Source organism: Hyla sarda, chromosome 3 (genome assembly GCF_029499605.1).
Source record: "Hyla sarda isolate aHylSar1 chromosome 3, aHylSar1.hap1, whole genome shotgun sequence".
Taxonomy (NCBI): Eukaryota; Metazoa; Chordata; class Amphibia; order Anura; family Hylidae; genus Hyla; species Hyla sarda.
The window spans coordinates 101346899-101366469 of record NC_079191.1 but is presented as its reverse complement, the minus strand read 5'-3'; positions in this window follow the sequence as shown (position 1 = coordinate 101366469).

Here is a 19571-nt window from a genome sequence, read left to right as displayed (position 1 = left end):
GGTCTTCAACCTTCGGACCTCCAGATGTTGCAAAACTACTACTCACCTCCCCTCTGCGGGAAGTTAGGATGAGCTGGTCCGGGCCATCTATGCTGCAGGGACCGTCCGGTGGGGATGGTTAGTCGTTGCGGGCTGTCCATTTTCACCGGAGGGGGCCTCTTCTCCGCGCTTCAGGCCCGGACTAGTGACGTTGCCTTGACGACGACGCACAAGGACGTTGCGCATGAACGTCCCTGTGCGTCGTCGTCAAGGCAACGCCAATACTCCGAGGTCGGGCCCGAAGCGCGAAGAAGAGGCCCCCCCAGTGAAAATGGACAGCCTGCAATGACTAACCACCCCCACCGGACGGTCCCTGCAGCATAGATGACCCGGACCAGCTCACCCTAACTTCCTGCCGAGGAGAGGTGAGTACAAAACAAAAGGGGGGGGGGGGGGGGGGCTGGATGATGACAAAGGCCGCAGTGGTCTTCAACCTGCGCACCTCCAGAGATTTCAAAACTACAACACCCAGCATGCCCGGACAGCCAATGGCTGTCCGGGCTTGCTGGGAGTTGTAGTTTTGCAATATCTGGAGGTCGGCAGGTTGAAGACCACTGATGAAGGGATTGACAGGCGGAGAGTTCACTCGAGTATAAGCCGAGGGGGGCGTTTTCAGCACAAAAAATCGTGCTGAAAAACTTGGCTTATACTCGATTATATACGGTATATGTGTAACAGATGTACATAAAAAAAAATCTGATTCTTGGGAAATGGCATGATTCTTGGCATGACCGCACAAGGGGCATGGCCGAGCCCTGCAGTGCGTACACAGCGTTCGGAACTAAATGTTCCAAACACTGGCCAGTGGAGTACCCCTTTAACTGAATAAAGCTAAACTGCAATACCAGGCAGAGCTGAAGGGTTGACATAGTGCTGTTTCTAGAACTCTTTCAATTTTTTTTAATAGTGTGCACCCCCCTTTAAAGAAGAGAGAATTGATGTCTGTGTCACGTGTATATTTACAGTATGTATATGAATTGGGCATATGTTACATAAAGGAAAAGAAAACATTTGCACTATACAAAGCTTCAGAATGATCCAACAATTACATTCTTGTGCCTCAGTTAGTACTATGCTGAGATAGAAGCTGACATATGATCACATGAATTAATATCACCACAGCTTGAGGCTGCACTACTGAGAGAGAATGGTGACATCATTTCATGTGCTGATATCTAATAACTGCAGCATAGTTAAATAGACCTTGTATCAGCACTTTGAGTCAAAATCATTTAGTCTTACATGGTGTCTATTCAAATAAATTGGCAACTATGTAATACATGACTAGGCCCAAAACAAGCTGGAGTTACTTTTTCCTAACATTCCCTCTGCTATGGCATAGAAGGAAGTCCAGAGCAAGGAAACTCCATGTGACGGACTGACTCCGCCAAAAGTGACTTCTCCTTCCGAATGACAAGCCCCAGCATATCACAGGCAATATCCCCAGGCAGAACTAGAGATTAGTGCATCCTTGTACCCAAAGAACCGGGCACCACCAGTCTTCAGGTATAAAATCAGAACTCTTTATAGAGGAACAAGTGTCTTCTTTTATAGGAAGGCCATCACAGGCGGAAGGGTCAGTAAAGACAATACAGGTGACAGGTAGTCTGGGAGATAATCCAATAAAGGTGGTTAGCTCTCCCTATACAGTGCCTTGAGTGCAAAAGGTGGAGGTGTGCAGACGTTGGACTGTGTGCAAACAGGAGAAGCATGTGTAGAATTAGTGTATTGTACAAAAGGTGAACCGTGTGCAAAAAGTGAACCGTGTGCAAAATGTGAACCATGTGCTAAAGGTGTATTGTGTAAAGGAGGTGGACAGTGTGCAAAAGGTCGACAGTGTGCAAAAGGTAGACCCTGTGCAAAAAGGTGTATTGTGCACAGAAGGTGGACCGTGTGCAGAAAGTGTATGAAAACAGTAAATAAAAGTATTTTAACTCTGAGCTTTATGTCACTGGACAACATCAACTGAGAGGTACAAATAGTGATGTCCTAAAGTCCATCCAAGTAGGTGGGGTGACTCTAGGATCTGTCACACTCCACTTTAGGGTAGGGTCACATGTGCCATATTTTGGTCCGTATTTTGCTGTGTATTTTCTGCAGATGATTTTGGTACCCATTGACTTCAAAGGATAGGAAAATATGCAGCAGCAAAAACAACGCAAAATATGGTACGTGTGACCCTACCCTAAGGTGCTTCCCTTTCTGCCCTTCGCTCATCTTAGAAAGTAAAAATTTTGTGCGGGCAAAGCCACACCAGCGCATTATGTCCATTGATGTTGCATTAACATGTGTCTATTGTATTTCGCATATTTCCCCGACACAATATGATCAATTTGGTAGTCCACCCCCCCTCCCCCTCGTCTTGGAAGGCGTTTGAAGTGTGGAAGTGCAGTGCCAGGGAACAGGTGATGTAAGGCTTTTCCTGCTCCTCGTATGCCCAGGGGACTCAGACAGCCTATGTCTTGCTGAAGCAGATAACTCCTTTAGGACCAAATGACACATAGACTAGTTTGTTAAAGGGATATTCCGGGCAAAAACATTTTATCCCCTATCCAAAGGATAGGGGATAAGATGTCTGATCGCGGGGGGCCCTCCGGGTTTCCGGGACTGGGGACATGACGTCACGCCATGGCCCCTCCATTCATGTCTATGGGAGGGGGCGTGACGGTTGCTGCAGGGAGATTGCGGGGGTTCTAAGCAGCGGGCCCCCCCCAATCAGACATCTTATCCCCTATCCTTTGAATAGGGGATAAAATGTTTTTGCCCGGAATACCCCTTTAAGGTCTGTATACATAAGTAATAGCAAGACGAACCCTGAATCCTATACTGTATTGGTGCTATTGGGCGATAGGAGCGAGCAATGATGGGTTAATTGATGTGTAATAGAGCATTTAGAGAACAATGGGCATACATATGCTATTGTCTATGCATAATTCATTAGTATGTGAGAGGCAGCTGAATGATAATTATATGTATAGTATTCTGAATGGCTGCCAAATGACAGCTAGTCAGCCCCTTGTAACTTTGAACCCTTACATGTAAACTAATGTGTATAAGTAGAGATACCACCTTATTTCATGTGTACAAGCATGTGTTATGGGGGTACATGTTCACATGCTGTAACAGGCTTGGGTTAAAATGTCGACTCCATAACAGAATTACAATTGGATAGAGGATTCCTGCGTTACAGGTTATTAGGTTCTCACTGTTCTCTGCAGTGCCCCTATAGTGCCATAAATAGAAATCTGACCCATTAAATACGATTATAGGAGGCTTAAGTACTTAAAGGGTAAGTAAGCTAAAGAAATGTGTGGCAATCAAAAGTATATTTTTTCTGTAATGTTTAGGATGGAAAAAATTCTGCTATATTGTTGAATATGGCTACTTATTCACATTATTCTGTGATATACACGTTATACATATTCAGTGAGATTCATCAAAACTTGTACAGAGGAAAAGTTGACCAGTTGCCCATAGCAACCAATCAGATCGCTTCTTTCATTTATTTGAAAAATCCTCTGAAAACTGAAAGAAGCGATTTGATTGGTTATTATGGGCAACTGGTCAACTTTTCTTCTGCACAAGTTTTGATGAATCTCCCCCATTATATCTACTACATCAATTTTACATATTATGTCTGCTGTATACATTAAATGTTAGGTAAATGTTGCCAGGCTTGGTAAAACCAATAAAATAGTTTACTCACAGTCCCTATCACTCAGACCGCTGCACTGGACCTTCTGGTTTCTGTCTAGAATCAAGGAGATGCCCACTCAGCCAATTAGAGGCAGCAGTGGTGACCCACTTTTTGGCTAAGGTCAAGACCAGAAAGTGCTGTGCAGCCATTTTGACCACGATTGGAACTGTGGCAGGGGTGGGGGGGTTGGGGGGCTGGTTTGGGACAGGTGAATACACTTTTATTGCATTTACCACTAGCCTCATTTAACTCCAGACAAACCCTTTAAATTAATCTTGGTAATCCCATGAAAATAAACCATGTTCATTGATAATTTAAGCTTAAATTCACAACTAAAGTCTAAAAATGTACCGTATAAGCCGAGTTTTTCAGCACGATTTTTCGTGCTGAAAACACCCCCCTCGGCTTATACTCGAGTGAACTCTCCACCCGCAGTGGTCTTCAACCTGCGGACCTCCAGAGGTTTCAAAACTACAATTCCCAGCAAGCCCGGGCAGCCATCGGCTGTCCGGGCTTGCTGGGAGTTGTAGTTTTGAAACCTCTGGAGGTCCGCAGGTTGAAGACCACTGTGGCCTTCGACATCATCCAGCCCCCTCTCACCCCCTTTAGTTCTGTACAGTACTCGCCTCCGCTCGGCGCTGGTCCGGTGCTGCAGGACTGTCCGGTGAGGAGGTCGTCCGGTGGGATAGTGGTTCCGGGCTGCTATCTTCACCGGGGAGGCCTCTTCTAAGCGCTTCGGGCCCGGCCCCAGAATAGTCACGTTGCCTTGACGACGACGCAGAGGTACGTTCATTACCAACGTCCTTCTGCGTCATCGTCAAGGCAACGCCTCTATTCTGGGCCCAAAGCGCGAAGAAGAGGCGCCCCCGGTGAAGATAGCAACCCGGAACCACTATCCCACCGGACGACCTCCCCACCAGACAGTCCTGCAGCACCGGACCAGCGCCGAGCGGAGGCGAGTACTGTACAGAACTAAAGGGGGTGAGAGGGGGCTGGATGATGTCGAAGGCCGCAGTGGTCTTCAACCTGCGGACCTCCAGAGGTTTCAAAACTACAACTCCCAGCAAGCCCGGACAGCCGATGGCTGCCCGGGCTTGCTGGGAGTTGTAGTTTTGAAACCTCTGGAGGTCCGCAGGTTGAAGACCACTGAGGGTGGATGATGACAAGAGGATGATGAAGGGGGGGGGTGTGGGATGATGACAAGGGGATGATGAAGGGGGGTGTGGGATGATGACAAGGGGATGATGACAGGTGATGATGATGAGGGTCTGGATGATGACAGGGGGGGATGATGTATTTCCCACCCTAGGCTTATACTCGAGTCAATAACTTTTCCTGGGATTTTGGGGTGAAATTAGGGGCCTCGGCTTATACTCGGGTCGGCTTATACTCGAGTATATACGGTATATGACAGTATATCTATATTAATATTCAAATGTTTTCATACAGTGCATCTGGCTATGCAAAATTAAAGGGGACCTATAAGCAGAAAAAACAGAGGTGTAAAAAAGTACATAGCTAGTGGTTAGGATGTCGGACATACCTCTTTTTAACTCCATAGTCTTTTCCAGCACCTAGATAAAAGCCTTTTTGATATTATTCAAAAACCCAGGGGGCATTCATACAGCAAGTGTCCTGGTAAATGTAGCCCATATCCTCTTTATTACTGCCCACTGGCTTGTTTGAAGCCAAGTACCTATTTGAACAATAGCCATTAGATAAAGAGGGAATCGTCTTGACTTGCCAAGCTAGGAAACACACCTGGGGTTTTTAAACCTCATTTGCATTATAACAAAAAGTTGTATATCTCGGTGCTGGAAAGAACTTGATGGAGATAAAAACATACACCATATATAGACCGTATATATTGCATACGTCGGTTCTTTCTATGGTTGTGTGGTGGTGATACATGTCATTTCCCAGTACACAGTGACCACATTGGGTTCCCTTTTTACTGTTGCACATTACAGTTAAGGAAACTAGTATTTGGAAACCTTGTTTCAAACATCAAATTCCTATAAAAGTTATGGCAATGCTTATATTTGTACTACATCTGAACATTTGCAGTAAATACTGTATATGGATTGTAAGTACAGAAGTTTCACAGTTCTCTGGATCACTACAGAGGGGACCTTAGCTTCAGCGGCCATCTGTTTGTTTTTACTTTGCAGTCATTTTTGTGCAAGTTATCTGCTTGTTTTATAGAAAAACATGCACTTCTTTACTATTATCAGGAATGAATGATATGAAAAACAAAGCTTCTAATGGCAGAAAGCAGCACAATGGTTTATTCTTGTATTGTACCACATGCAGGAAAATATGTTAAAAGCCTACTTATAAACAAAAGTAACCAGCAGAGGGTTTGTATGTTTCTCAGTAGACATAACGTGCTTTGCTGTAAGATTCTGAACATCCAGAGTAAATGTTATTTGGAAAGGTCCATGAATAAAGCTTTTACCAGAGTTGGTTAAATGGGCACAGATATAAAACCTTTTTATATGTTGTGCATCTTAGCAAAACAATAGTTTTTCTAATTTACTTCTTTAGGGTGCGTTCCCACAGGGCGTATACGCAGCGTATTTGATGCTGCGCAAAATTTACGGCAGCAGCGGGTAATATGCTGCGTATTCCTTGCTCACTATACACACAGGGCTTTTCGGCGGCAGCCCTATGCGTGTAGTGAGTTTTGGAGGCGGAGCCACGCGTCACAGACACGCCGACACACGGCCTCCAAAACTCACTACACACATAGGGCTGTCGCCGGAAAGCCCTGTGTGTATAGTGAGGAAGGAATGTGCAGCGTATTTCCCGCTGCTGCCATATGTTTTGCGCAGCCTCAAATATGCTGCGTATACGCCCAGTAAATCACATTTTATTAAAGAAAACTGCCTTTAAAAGCAGCATGAGCATGTCCAGTGTCATGGACACGAGATGGCTGATTGACAAGGCTGCAGGAGGCACACAGCCTGCAGCAACACTGCTGTAACACAGAGTTTTACCAAACATTTTCCTCCAGCTGTTGCAAGACTACAACTCCAAGCATACCTGGACAGTCAATTGATGTCTGAGCATGCTGGGAGTTGTAGTTTTGCAAAAGCTGTAAGCACATAGCTGAAGGCAACACTGCAGCAAAAAAGAGTGATCCAAACAATGTACCTCAAAATATTCCAAAACTACAAGTTCCAGCATTACAGGACTGCCTAAGGATGACACGCATGAATGACAGGAAGATTTAAGTTATACACTCACCATGTTGTCTTTGGTGGTAGAGTAAAGGCAATCTTTAATAATCAGAGTGCGTGTGTGTGTGTACACAACATAAATCCAGAGAGAAAAGGGTTACAGAGCAGGCTCCTAAGAGCAGTGAGTCAGCAGAGTGAGAGAGGTGGGAGGAGTCATCACAGTGTAGCCAAGAGAAGGACATGCCCCCTCCCTTTGGAAAAGACATTGAGCAGCTGTAACATATTATTTTTTAGTGAAATATGGGTCATAGAGACATTAAAATTAAGTGTACATGATCAGGATGAGGTACTGAGTAACATATAACAGTTCAGTTTTTTTGTGGGATCTGACAGGTACGCTTTGAGAGTAAAACTATGTGTTGATCAATGCTCACAGCAGAGACATAGGCCAACATTCATCATTGTCTTTAGAGAGTTTTTTGTGTCTAGAAAAGGCACAAAAAAGGCGCAAGCAGGGTTTATTTGCGCCTTTTTTGCGCCTTTTGGTTTAGACATTTCTGCTGATTTTGAGTTGCAATCCACTGATTTTAGCAATACACATGATATGGAAGGGTTTTATGAACTGCGCCTTTTTGTGAAAAGGTGCAAAAAAGGCGCAACACCACTGGAAAGTCTCTAAAACTACACCGGCCCAGACTTGGCTTAGCTTTTTGGTGTAAGTGAAGAGAAAAATTTCAGAAAATGTGACCTGCACAAAATGTATCAAATGCTCTGCGACCATTTAATAAATTTGGTGCTCCTACACATCACCAGCACACACAAAAAAGGTGTTGAAAAAGGCTTCACTTACACCTACAATGATAAATGCATCACTTACACCTACAATGATAAATGCTTCACTTACACCTACAATGATAAATGCATCACTTACACCTACAATGATAAATGCCGGACATATATTGCATGTACTGTACAGATACGTCCACCTTTATGTTTATTTAAATTTAGTTAAAGGGTGTTTTGGGGAAGAAAATTGAGGTGCTTTAAAAGAAAAAAAAAACTGCTAAAAAAAAAATACTCTCCCACTGATTCCATTCCAACGGCTCATGTCTCTGCTTCTCGCTACTTCCTCTGACACTACAAGAAATGCTCAGCCAAACACTTGCCCCAGCATTGACCTGCTCAACCAGTGGCTGGCATACTGGGCATTTTCTGCATAATAAATACATAAGAGGAAGTGCTGAGCAGTGGGGTCTATAATTGGGAAATTTCTTTAACCCCCTAAGGACCACGGGTGTACGGGTACGCCGTGACACCCTGGTACTTTAGGACCAAGGGCGTACCTGTACGTCCTTGGGAATTCCGGTCTCCACTGGCACTCCACTGGCACTCCACTCCACTGGTAGACGCGACCACCAATAGCAGATCGAGGGCGGGGGGGTTAACTTTCATTTTCCCCGTCCTGCCCACCCACAATAGGCGGGGCAGGACGGGGAAACGACGGGAACCAGCGCCGAAGATCCACTTACCCGTCCGGGCGAGTGTCGGGGGCAGCGGAGCGATGGTGATTGGCGTGCGGCAGAAGAGGACGGCTCCCTGGATCCGACGGAAGCTGGTAAGTTGCTTAGCAACATCTGGGGGGTTACAGTCTGAGACCATTATACAGTGGTCTCTAACCTGTAGCCCTCCAAATGTTGCAAACCTACAACTCCCAGCATGCCCAGACAGTTGTTTGCTGTTTTGGCATGCTGAAATATATAGTTTTGCAACAGCTGGAGGAGTGCAGTTTGAGACCACTATACAGTGGTCTCTAAACTGTATCTTCAGATCTTGCAAAACTACAACTCCTAGCATGCACAAACAGCTCTTTGCTGTCTGGGCATGCTGGGATTTGTAGTTTTGCAACATCTGGAGGGTCACAGTTTGGAGATCACTGGGCAGTGGTCTATAAACTGTAGCCCTCCAGATGTTGCAAAACTGCAAATCCCAGCATGCCCAAACAGCAAACAGCTGTCTCGGCATGCTGGGAGTTGTAGTTGCGTACCTCCAGCTATTGCATAACTACATCTCCCAGCATGCCCTTCGGCGATCAGTACATGCTGGGAGTTGTAGTTTTGCAACAGCTGGAGGCACACTGGTTGGAAAATACTGAGTTAGGTGACAGAACCTAACTGAAGGGTTTTCCAACCAGTGTGCCTCCAGCTGTTGCAAAAGTACAACTCCCAGCATGCACGGTCTGTCAGTACATGCTGGGAGTTGTAGTTGTGCAACAGCTGGAGGCACACTGGTTGGAAAATACTGAGTTAGGTGACAGAACCTAACTGAAGGGTTTTCCAACCAGTGTGCATCCAGCTGTTGCAAAAGTACAACTCTTCAGTCAGTACATGCTGGGAGTTGTAGTTTTGAAACAGCTGGAGGTTTCCCCCCCCATGAGAACGTACAGGGTACATTCACATGGGCAGGTTTACAGTAAGTTTCCTGCTTCAAGTTCGGGCTGCGGTAAATTTTTCGCCGCAGCGCAAACTCCTAGCGGGAAACTCAGCGTAACACGCCAGTGCGAATGTACCCTAAAAACACTACACTAACACATAATAAAGAGTAAAACACTACATATACACCCCCTTACACTGTCCCCCCAATAAAAATGAAAAACGTATTGTACGGCAGTGTTTCCAAAACGGAGCCTCCAGCTGTTGCAAAACAACAACTCCCAGCATTTCTGGACAGCCACTGACTGTCCAGGCATGCTGGGAATTTAGCAACAGCTGGAGGCACCCTGTTTGGGAATCACTGGCGTAGAATACCCCTATGTCCACCCCTATGCAATCCCTAATTTAGTCCTCAAATGCGCATGGCACTCTCTCACTTCAGAGCCCTGTCGTATTTCAAGGAAACAGTTTAGGGCCACATATGGGGAATTTCCGTACTCGGGAGAAATTGCACTACAAATTTTGGGTGGCCTTTTCTCCTTTTACCCCTTATGAAAAGGAAAAGTTGGGGCTACACCAGCCTGTTAGTGTAAAAAAAAAAAATGTTTTACACTAACATGCTGGTTTTGCCCCATACTTTTTATTTTCACAAGCAGTAAAAGGAAAAAAAGACCCCCAAAATTTGTAACACAAATACCCCATATGTGGGCGTAAAATGCTCTGTGGGCGCACAACAAGGTTCAGGAGTGAGAGCACACTATGTACATTTGAGGCCTAAATTGGTGATTTGCACAGGGGTGGCTGATTTTACAGCGGTTCTGACATAAACACAAAAACATAAATACCCACATGTGACCCCATTTTGGAAACTACACCCCTCACGGAACGTGACAAGGGGTATAGAGAGCCTTAACACCCCACAGGTGTTTGACGAATTTTCATTAAATTTGGATGGGAAAATGGAAAAAAAAAAAAAAAAGTTTTCACTAAAATGCTGGTGTTACCCTAAATTTTTTATTTTCACAAGGGAAAATAGGAAAAAAGCCCCCCAAAATTTGTAACCCCAAATCTTCTGAGTAAGAAAATACCCCATATGTGGATGTAAAGTGCTCTGCGGGTGCACTACAATGCTCAGAAGAGAAGGAGCGCCATTGGGATTTTGAAGAGAAAATTTGTCCGGAATTGAAGGCCATGTGTGTTTACAAAGCCCCCATAGTGCCAGAACAATGGACCCCCCCCCCCCCACATGTGACCGACCCCATTTTGGAAACTACACCCCTCATGTAATGTAATAAGGGGTGCAGTGAGCATTTACGCCCCACAGGTGTCTGACAGATTTTTGGAACAGTCCACTATTCCAAAGATCTGTCAAACACCAGTGGGGTGTAAATACTCACTGCACCCCTTATTAAAATCTGTGAGGGGTGTAGTTTCCAAAATGGGGTCACATGTGGGGGGTCCACTGTTCTGGCACCACGGGGGGGCTTTGTAAACGCACATGGCCCTTGACTACCATTCCAAACAAATTCGCTTTCCAAAAGCTCAATGGCGCTCCTTCTCTTCTGAGCATTGTAGTGCGACAGCAGAGCATTTTACGTCCTAACATGGGGTATTTTCATACTCAGAAGAGATGGGGTTATAAATTTTGGGGGGCATTTTCTTCCATTACCTTTTGTAAAAGGTAAATTTGGGGGAAAAAACGGCACTTTAGTGAAAAAATTTTTTTTTTTCATTTACACATGCGATTTTAACGAAAAGTCGTCAAACACCTGTGGGGTGTTAAGGCTCACTGGACCCCTTGTTACGTGCCTTGAGGGTGTAGTTTCCAAAATGGTTTGCCATGTGGGGGGGGGTTCTGCTGTTCTGGCACCATAGGGGCTTCCTAAATGTGACATGCCCCCCAAAAACCATTTATGCAAAATTCACTTTCCCAAATCCCATTGTTGCTCCTTCCCTTCTGAGTCCTCTACTGCGCCCGCCGAACACTTGGCATCCACATATGAGGTATTTCCTTAATCGAGAGAAATTGGGTTACAAATTTTGGGGTGCTTTTTCTCCTATTACCACTTGTAAAAATAAAAAATAAACTGGGTCTACAAGAACATGCGAATGTAAACAATGAAGATTTAGAATTATACAGTGTGATTGGCTATCCACTGATCCAGGCTACATCAGTTAGATCGGTGATCAGCGGCAGGAAGCAGGTAAGGGGAACCCCCTCCGCCATTTTAGCTCATGGCGATCCTGCTGCTGGTCCCTAACCCTTTAGACGCTGTGATCAATGCCGATCATGGCATCTAAAGTGAACGTGAAAGATTATCGGTAACTTAGAGGGGCTCACAGAACCCCCACGTCATGATCACCTGATATTCACTCCCTTAATTAATATTAAGTTTACGCCCATCTGGCTGATTTCCTGAATAGTCAGGCTTAATAAAAAAAAACTCACATATCTTGGAAACAGAAGGGTGTATCAAAAACCTTTAAAAAGGTATGTGATTTAGGCAATTGGCCACAGGTTCTCTTGAAGGATTCCAATCCTTGTCTCCATAAGAGATATGTTGAGATACACTGTAGCTGAATTGTTCCACTTCAGGGTTTATTTCAAATCTCAAAAAATAAAAGTCTACTGAAAAACTCAAACAAACAACAACACAATAAATAGCTTGTAAAAATGTGTAAAGGATTTGTAATTTGTGGCATTAAGGGGTCAGGTGGTATCTGGACCAAATTTTCTGGCCCATGGATGTATACCAACCTTACCATAGACCAGCTTGTGCCTAATTTTCAAATTTGGTCTTAGATGGAACATCTTAACCCCTTGGGGACTGAGCCTAAATTGGCATTCAAGTGTATGTATAACTTTAAATAAAACATGATTACAGTGCTGGACTGTGCACTATAATAATTTTTCTAAATTACTTTCACTTTCTGTTCAACTTGTTAATAGCTGTACAGAGTGGTTGGTACCCGTACTTCTGACTGCTCATACAGCATCCTGCTCTGTCTCCTGGGCACCCCTAGCCATTGTGAGACCTATAACCGTAGAATCACGTTTCAATCTACAATGCTGGGTCTCATACTGACTATGGATGCCTAGGAGACAGAGCCAGATTCTGCCTGCTAATTAATTAAGTTATGAGTAGCGGGAAACACGATTCCAGGGCCACTCCATACATCTATTTACAAGCCAAATAGGAAATTAAAGTAATTTAAAAAATGGTTATAGGTGCTGCTCTAATGATCCTATAAAGTCTATACCATTGTGAAGATGGTTTTAGGGTCACTATGTCCCTCTGTTTAACCCATCCAGATCTAATATGACATAGTGGGTCCATGCTCCTGTCCAAAAGCCTGATCATGATGGTAAAGGCCCATTCACACTACGGGAATTTCCAAGAGGAAATTATAGGCAGATTCTTCTTGCAACAGTCTCCAATTGATCTTGATGGGATTCCGCTGCGCAGTTTACCCTGCAGAATTTTCGAAAGAGAAATTATTCTGTAATCCAAATTCTGACGAAAGAGGGAACATGTAGTTTAATGGGACTTCTTTCCCCTGCGTTTTTTCCAGTGGTTAACTGATGCATGAAATAAGTGCCTCTTGCAGGGAGTGTCGATTCCATGGCTGTGGAAGTGGATTTCGGCTCAAAATAACTCAGAAATTCCACAGTGCGAACCAGCCTTTTGGGGGCAAGAACATGGTAAGCATAGTTATTCAGTGAAGAAAAAAGGAAGGGAAAAAAAATCCAGCTTCTGGTGAAAAGCAGAAATCCTAAAACTTAACTTGGTTTCAGACACACTGGGAAACCTGGACCATAAAGCTAGTTATAGTTAGTTTTATTTCTTACGTGTACAGACACCATGTAGTAGAAAACCAATGTTTCTGATTGGGAAGACACTGAATAACTATACAAATAGTAAAAAGCAAAAGTAGATCAGCTCACCCACTCTTCATAGATAGCACACCTCCGAAATATAAGTCCTGGAGCACGGATGCAGGGAGCCGCCACTCCCTGTAGACAGTGAAGAAAAAATTAAGGGAAAAAAATCCAGCTCCTGGTGAAAAGCAGAAATCCTAAAACTTAACTTTTAATCATGCAAATTAAAAAAGGGGAATGCCACGGCAGATGGCAAGTGACATGTCACTCTAAAATCAGGAGTAAACGCTGACGCGTTTCGAGCTGTTGCTCTTAGTCATGACTTAGGCCACATGGTGTCTGTACATGTAAGAAATAAAACTAACTATAACGAGCTTTTTGGTCCAGGTTTCTCAATGTGTCTGAAACCAAAACTGTCTGTTTTTTTCCTATAACATAACATTTATGGAAAGCTCATGTGTTGGGACCATTTTCCTTTTGTGATAATGTAATTGTTGAGATACACCTCACTGTGTGAGAACAGTCAATGTTCCAAATTGAAAGTCTAGGTAAGGGCCCCCTGGGTGGTTCTAACAGGTTGGAGCTCCTGTCTATTACGCCATGGTGGTAAGAGATTTGCTGAATGACAATTTCTCTAAGTGGCTTGGAAGATGTAGTCAGATGAAAAGGTCTCCTGCCCATTATACCACAGTGGTAAGAGATTGGTTGAATGATAGTTTCTCTAAGCAGATTGGAAGACGTGGTCATGTAGAATGGTCTTCTGGCTATAACGCCATGGGGGTAAGAGATTGAATGATAGTTTCTCTTAGTGGATTAAAAGACCTGGTCATGTGGAATGATATTGTTACATTGGATAATGTAACAGTATTATAGGCACATTTCATTATAGTAACCCATCTTTTGTTTCGTGTGTTCTTTCGTTTTTTCTTATGAGTAGAATTAAAGGGGTTATCCACCCTAAGGTGATTTTAGTACGTACCTGGCAGACAGTAATGGACATGCTTAGGAAGGATCCGTGCTTGTCTTGGGGCTAAATGGCTATGTTGTGAGATTACCATAATGCTGTGGCTATCTTTTTGTGAACTGGGTATTTCCTGTTGGATTTCATTCTCAAACTACACACCCCATAGTTCCTTGTTTGTAAGTGTGAAGTCACTTTCCTCCCTCCCACACATCAGCTACCCCACCCAATGAAACACAGGGTGCTTCCAGTGTTTTCTAACCAGGGTGCTTCCAGTTGTTGCAAAATTATCTCTCTCCCACCCAGCAGGACAGGCTCCTTTTGTACACCTGACTAGTGATGTCATGTCTTGACACACTGCAACCTGGGAAAACCCGAGACCTGAGTAATTTTGTATGCTGTTAAAAATAAATATTGGGGTGAAAATCACAGAAGAATTGTGAGAAAACCGTCACACACAGGTACAGACACTATATTATGAATTCCACTAACTTTACAGCCCCTGTAGCATAGTCAAATAAAAAAAAAATCCTAGAATAACCCTTTCAAGTTGAGTAAAGTTGGTACTTATGGCAAGGTGAGTCATTTTCTTGCTTCACTTCATGCATCATGTGTGACGGGGGTTTCTATGCTGTCCCTCATTCAGCAGATGGAATACTCATATGATTTCATCACCATAGCAACCACAGCTGCACCAGGCAACCAGGGCTCGGGTGATTTCCATACAACATGTGAGGTCACTGGAGCTTGCAACAACCTCCCTGCACCGGCTTGTAGTCTCTAATCCAATGCATACTCCGACTTATCACTCATATAATAAAATATTAGTGAAGTTAATCCAGCGTTTTTCATGAGCCACCTGATTGTGCTGCTTGGGGATTCCAGATGCAAATGCTTAAATGTCAACCATCACGAAAACAAGAAGAATTGGAGTCTAAAACATGTTTAATAATTGTGTAAAAACTCTCTGATATAATACACACAGTAATAAAGATCATACAAACTGAACTTTATGTGGAGAGATTATAATTTACAGGGCATTTGTCAAATACATAGTATTTAGGGCTGTACTGACAACAACCTCAGTAATGTATTCTGCTTATGGGGTATCTTTATAACTTGCATTTTATAGCAGTAAGGGTCTATTCACACAGCCAAATTTCCGCCTCAAATTAAAGCCCATGGACTTCTATGGGATTCCGCACTCCCATTCACACTTTTGAAATTCCACTAGCAGAATTCCGCAAGCGGAATTTCAGAAGTGTGAATGGGACTGCGTAATCCCACAGAAGTCTATGGGCTTTAATTTGATGTGGAATTTTGCAAGTGGAATTCCACAAACGGAAATTACGCCGAGTGAATAGACCCTTAGGCTAGGTTTACACTATGGAATTTCTTATCGCAATTCTGCTTTGAAATTGCAGACAGAAATTCTGCTTACTAAAATGTATATGCTAATCAATGGGTTTTCCGTTTACCAAGTCACATTTCGTCATTTTTTAAGCAGAATTTGTGAGCGGAAAATTTGCTTTCAAATTTCAGCCTGAAGAATGGCGTGCTAATTCTTCAGACGGATCTACTCGCGGAAGACATTGCTGTCTATTGGGGACGGCAATGTTCACGCCACACTCAGAATCACTAGAAGAAATTCTTCCGTCTTGAGATTTCATAGTGTGAACCTAGACTTAGGGGGATACATTTTTACTAAAATTCTTACTGATGATCTGAATTGTAGATTTGAAGAATATATTTGTTAAAGCCCATTATATGGGGTGATTATTGGCTAAAAAGACCAACATGGCCCTGTGTATTAGGACCAGCCAACATTTGAGCAAATGTCTTTTCATCGTCTGATTGGGCAGTTTTGACCTGTCAAAAAATCATTGGCGCAATCATCTCTGCTGCGTAACAGTCTACGAGATCAGCAGTCATTTGCAGGAAGATGGAGAGGGAATGATCTCTAAAAGTAAGGTCATGCTGAATCGGGTCAGTCACTGCTTCAGAAACACTGATATTTAAAAAAGATATACTTTTTTTGAAGAATGAAAAGGGAAAATGGTCTATGTGTGTAAAGAAGAATTGTCCCCTTGAGAAGTACGGCTATTTCTATTTGATGAGCAACATATTGAATTTTTACATCAAGCCATCAACCATCTTAAGTGCAGTCTAACCTCTTGAATGATTTGTGGTGTGGGCACAGTACTTTAGAAAAAGACTGTCAAGAAGAGTTTTTCAATTATCCTCATATTCCACAGGTAAGTGCTCTTCCCCACAAAGTGCTGTGTCTCAAGTGAGAAAAGTGGAGTAAAACAAGAAAAAAAAAAAAAAGAATAGCGATGAAGAAAGAAGTGCCTCCCCCAACTTGCCCCAGATCCATCTCCCCTTTAACTGGCCTTAAAGCGCAACTGTTATGACATTTTGGTGCAATAACCTGCACACAGCCTTTGTACTGTGTGCAGGTGGTGGGTACAACAATGTTTTTACCTGAAATTTGGCGGCTTTCATGACTGCAAAAAAGGCTTTTATTCAAAGCCACTGACGGTCGGATAGGCGTGGGGCGAGGTACGCAATGCCCCGCCGCCGCCCACGCCCATGCTCAACCTTGCGCTGAAGGGCGCATGCGCTGGGACCTGTGTGTCAATCACACAGAGGTCCCAGCGCGGACATACGGGGTAGGCATGGGGGTGGGCGTGGCAGCGGCGGGGCATCGCATACCTCGAGCCACGCCTATCCGACCATCAGTGGCTTTGAATAAAAGCCTTTTTTGCAGTCATGAAAGCCGCCAAATTTCAGGTAAAAACATTGTTATACCCACCACCTGCACACAGTACAAAGGCTGTGTGCAGGTTATTGCACCAAAATGTCATGACAGTTGCGCTTTAACCTATTATTATAGACATGACATTGGGGGAGATTTATTAAAACCTGTGCAGAGGAAAAGCTGACCAGTTCCCATTGCAACCAATCAGATAACTTCTTTCATTTTTTAGAGGCCTTTTTAAAAAATTGTACAGGCAATCTTTTTTTTCCCTTTCAACCATCTAGATAACTATTAATTGGTCTTAAAAACACTTTTTGTTTGTCTAAATGAAATGCAAATACCTCTGATTACTAATATCTGGCTAAAACAGTCTTACCAGGTACTAACAATTTGGACTTTTTGGTTTTGGTTTATTTTTTTTACCTCTGTATGTCATAATTTTTTTTTTATTTATTTACTTTATATATGCAGACACATTGGCTTATTTATTGAAGCAACTGTAACTATACTTAGTTATACTGCAACTAAGCCCCATTGAAGTCAATGGGATCCCCAGTGCCTTCATTTTGCTAATTGGCAATGGTTCTGGGGGTCAGGCTCCCACCAATCACACTGTGAAGGTCTGTCCAAAAGAGGCCCCAAATGCTACTTACATAAAATTTGAAAAATTAAAAATTAAAAGTACAGTATTAAACATTTGATAACCAATTGCATTGTTCACCAATTGCACAAGACCTGAAACGGAAGTCTGTACTGAGAGAACCAGTAAAAAGGAATTTACAGAAAAGTCATAGAAGAAGATTCTGTTGTGTAATATTTTATTTTTAGCTGGAGGTACATACATGTGTGTTCTACATACATTATGATTAGGGCTGGTCGGCTGACCTAAATTATCATTTGGCGCCCTCACTATATTTTTTATTGTGAAGCTCCCAGTGTAACTAGGGAAGGATGGGTCCCCTTGTAAAGTATTCAGTAGGGCCTGACCATGTATGAGCTCCATTTAAAAATGAAAGAGGACCTGTAGCCAACCCCCCAAAATTGGATTTAACTATCGTTTAATAGCTTAGGATGCCCTGATTGCACACCTTCTTACAGTTTATTGATATGTCCTCCAATTTTCAAGTTATGTGGGCTTATATTTTGTTGGACACTTCAGGGTATTGTCCGATAAGTGTCAACGTAACTTCAGTAATGAGACTGAATATCAGGTGATGAGTGTGATTATACAATCAGGAAATGTGTATGTCTAATACACAGCCCTCAATGTAAAACATTCATGCCTCTCATCACCTGACATGAGACTCCAGACCAGACTCACAAGGGTATGTTCACACTGCGGAATTCACACGGAATTCCGTGAGCGAAATTTTGCAAGTGGAGTTCCGTGCAGTGAACATTAGCATCAGTGTGAATGGGTCTTCCGCGAGACCCGTTCACACTGAGGAAATTCAGTGGCGGACAGTTCCGCCGCTGAAATTGTTCGGCGCAAAGAAAGAACATGTTCTTTCAATGCGTGGAATTCCGCGAGTGCTGCGCAGTCCTACTGCTGAAGTATTTTCGTCAGCGGCCACCAGACGGAATCTCTGCTCGCTGGATTCCGCGAGCTGAGATTTCACAGTGTGAACATGCCCTTAATGTATTAAAGCGCAACTGTCATGAAATTTTGGTGCAATAACCTGCACACAGCCTTTGTACTGTGTGCAGGTGGTGGGTGTAGCAATATTTTTACCTGAAATTTGGCGGCTTTCATGACTGCAAAAAAGGCTTTTATTCAAAGCCCCTGACGGTCGGATAGGCGTGGCGCGAGGTACACGATGCCCCGCCGCCACGCCCACCCCCATGCCTACCCCATTTGTCCGCGCTGGTACCTCTGTGTGATTGACACACAGGTCCCAGCGCATGCGCCCTTCAGCTAATCTAACCTGCGCACCGCTGTGTGTCATCCAGCAAGCGCTCGCTCCTGCCGCAGTCTTCCTCCTCAGTGCACCTGCGCAGTGCTAGGTGCCGAAAGCGCGCTTCCTCTCTGCACCTAGTATCGAGAAATAACCTGATTGCGCGCTGAGGAGGAAGACAGCGGCGGGAGCGAGCGCTTGCTGGATGACACACAGCGGCTGGCAGGTTAGATTAGCTGAAGGGCGCATGCGCTGGGACCTGTGTGTCAATCACACAGAGGTCCCAGCGCAGACATACGGGGTAGGCGTGGAGGTGGGCGTGGGGGTGGGCGTGGTGGCGGCGGGGCATCGCGTACCTCGCGCCACGCCTATCCGACCCTCAGTGGCTTTGAATAAAAGCCTTTTTTGCAGTCATGAAATCCTACAAATTTCAGGTAAAAATATTGCTACACCCACCACCTGCACACAGTACAAAGGCTGTGTGCAGGTTATTGCACCAAAATTTCATGACAGTTGCGCTTTAAGACCCAGACCAGACCCACCATTTTTTTGTTGGTCAAGTTTTCTTTTCAAAAGTTTTGATTAGGAGAATGAGTGTAGATAAATGTGCAGTAGTGAGCTTCACCCTCTCGTTCACAGCCCTCTTCATTCAGCTTCTCTGGACTGTGTGCTTCTCCCCTCTCTTTATCCTGATAATTTGGGTTCTCAGCACTGACCAATTAAAACT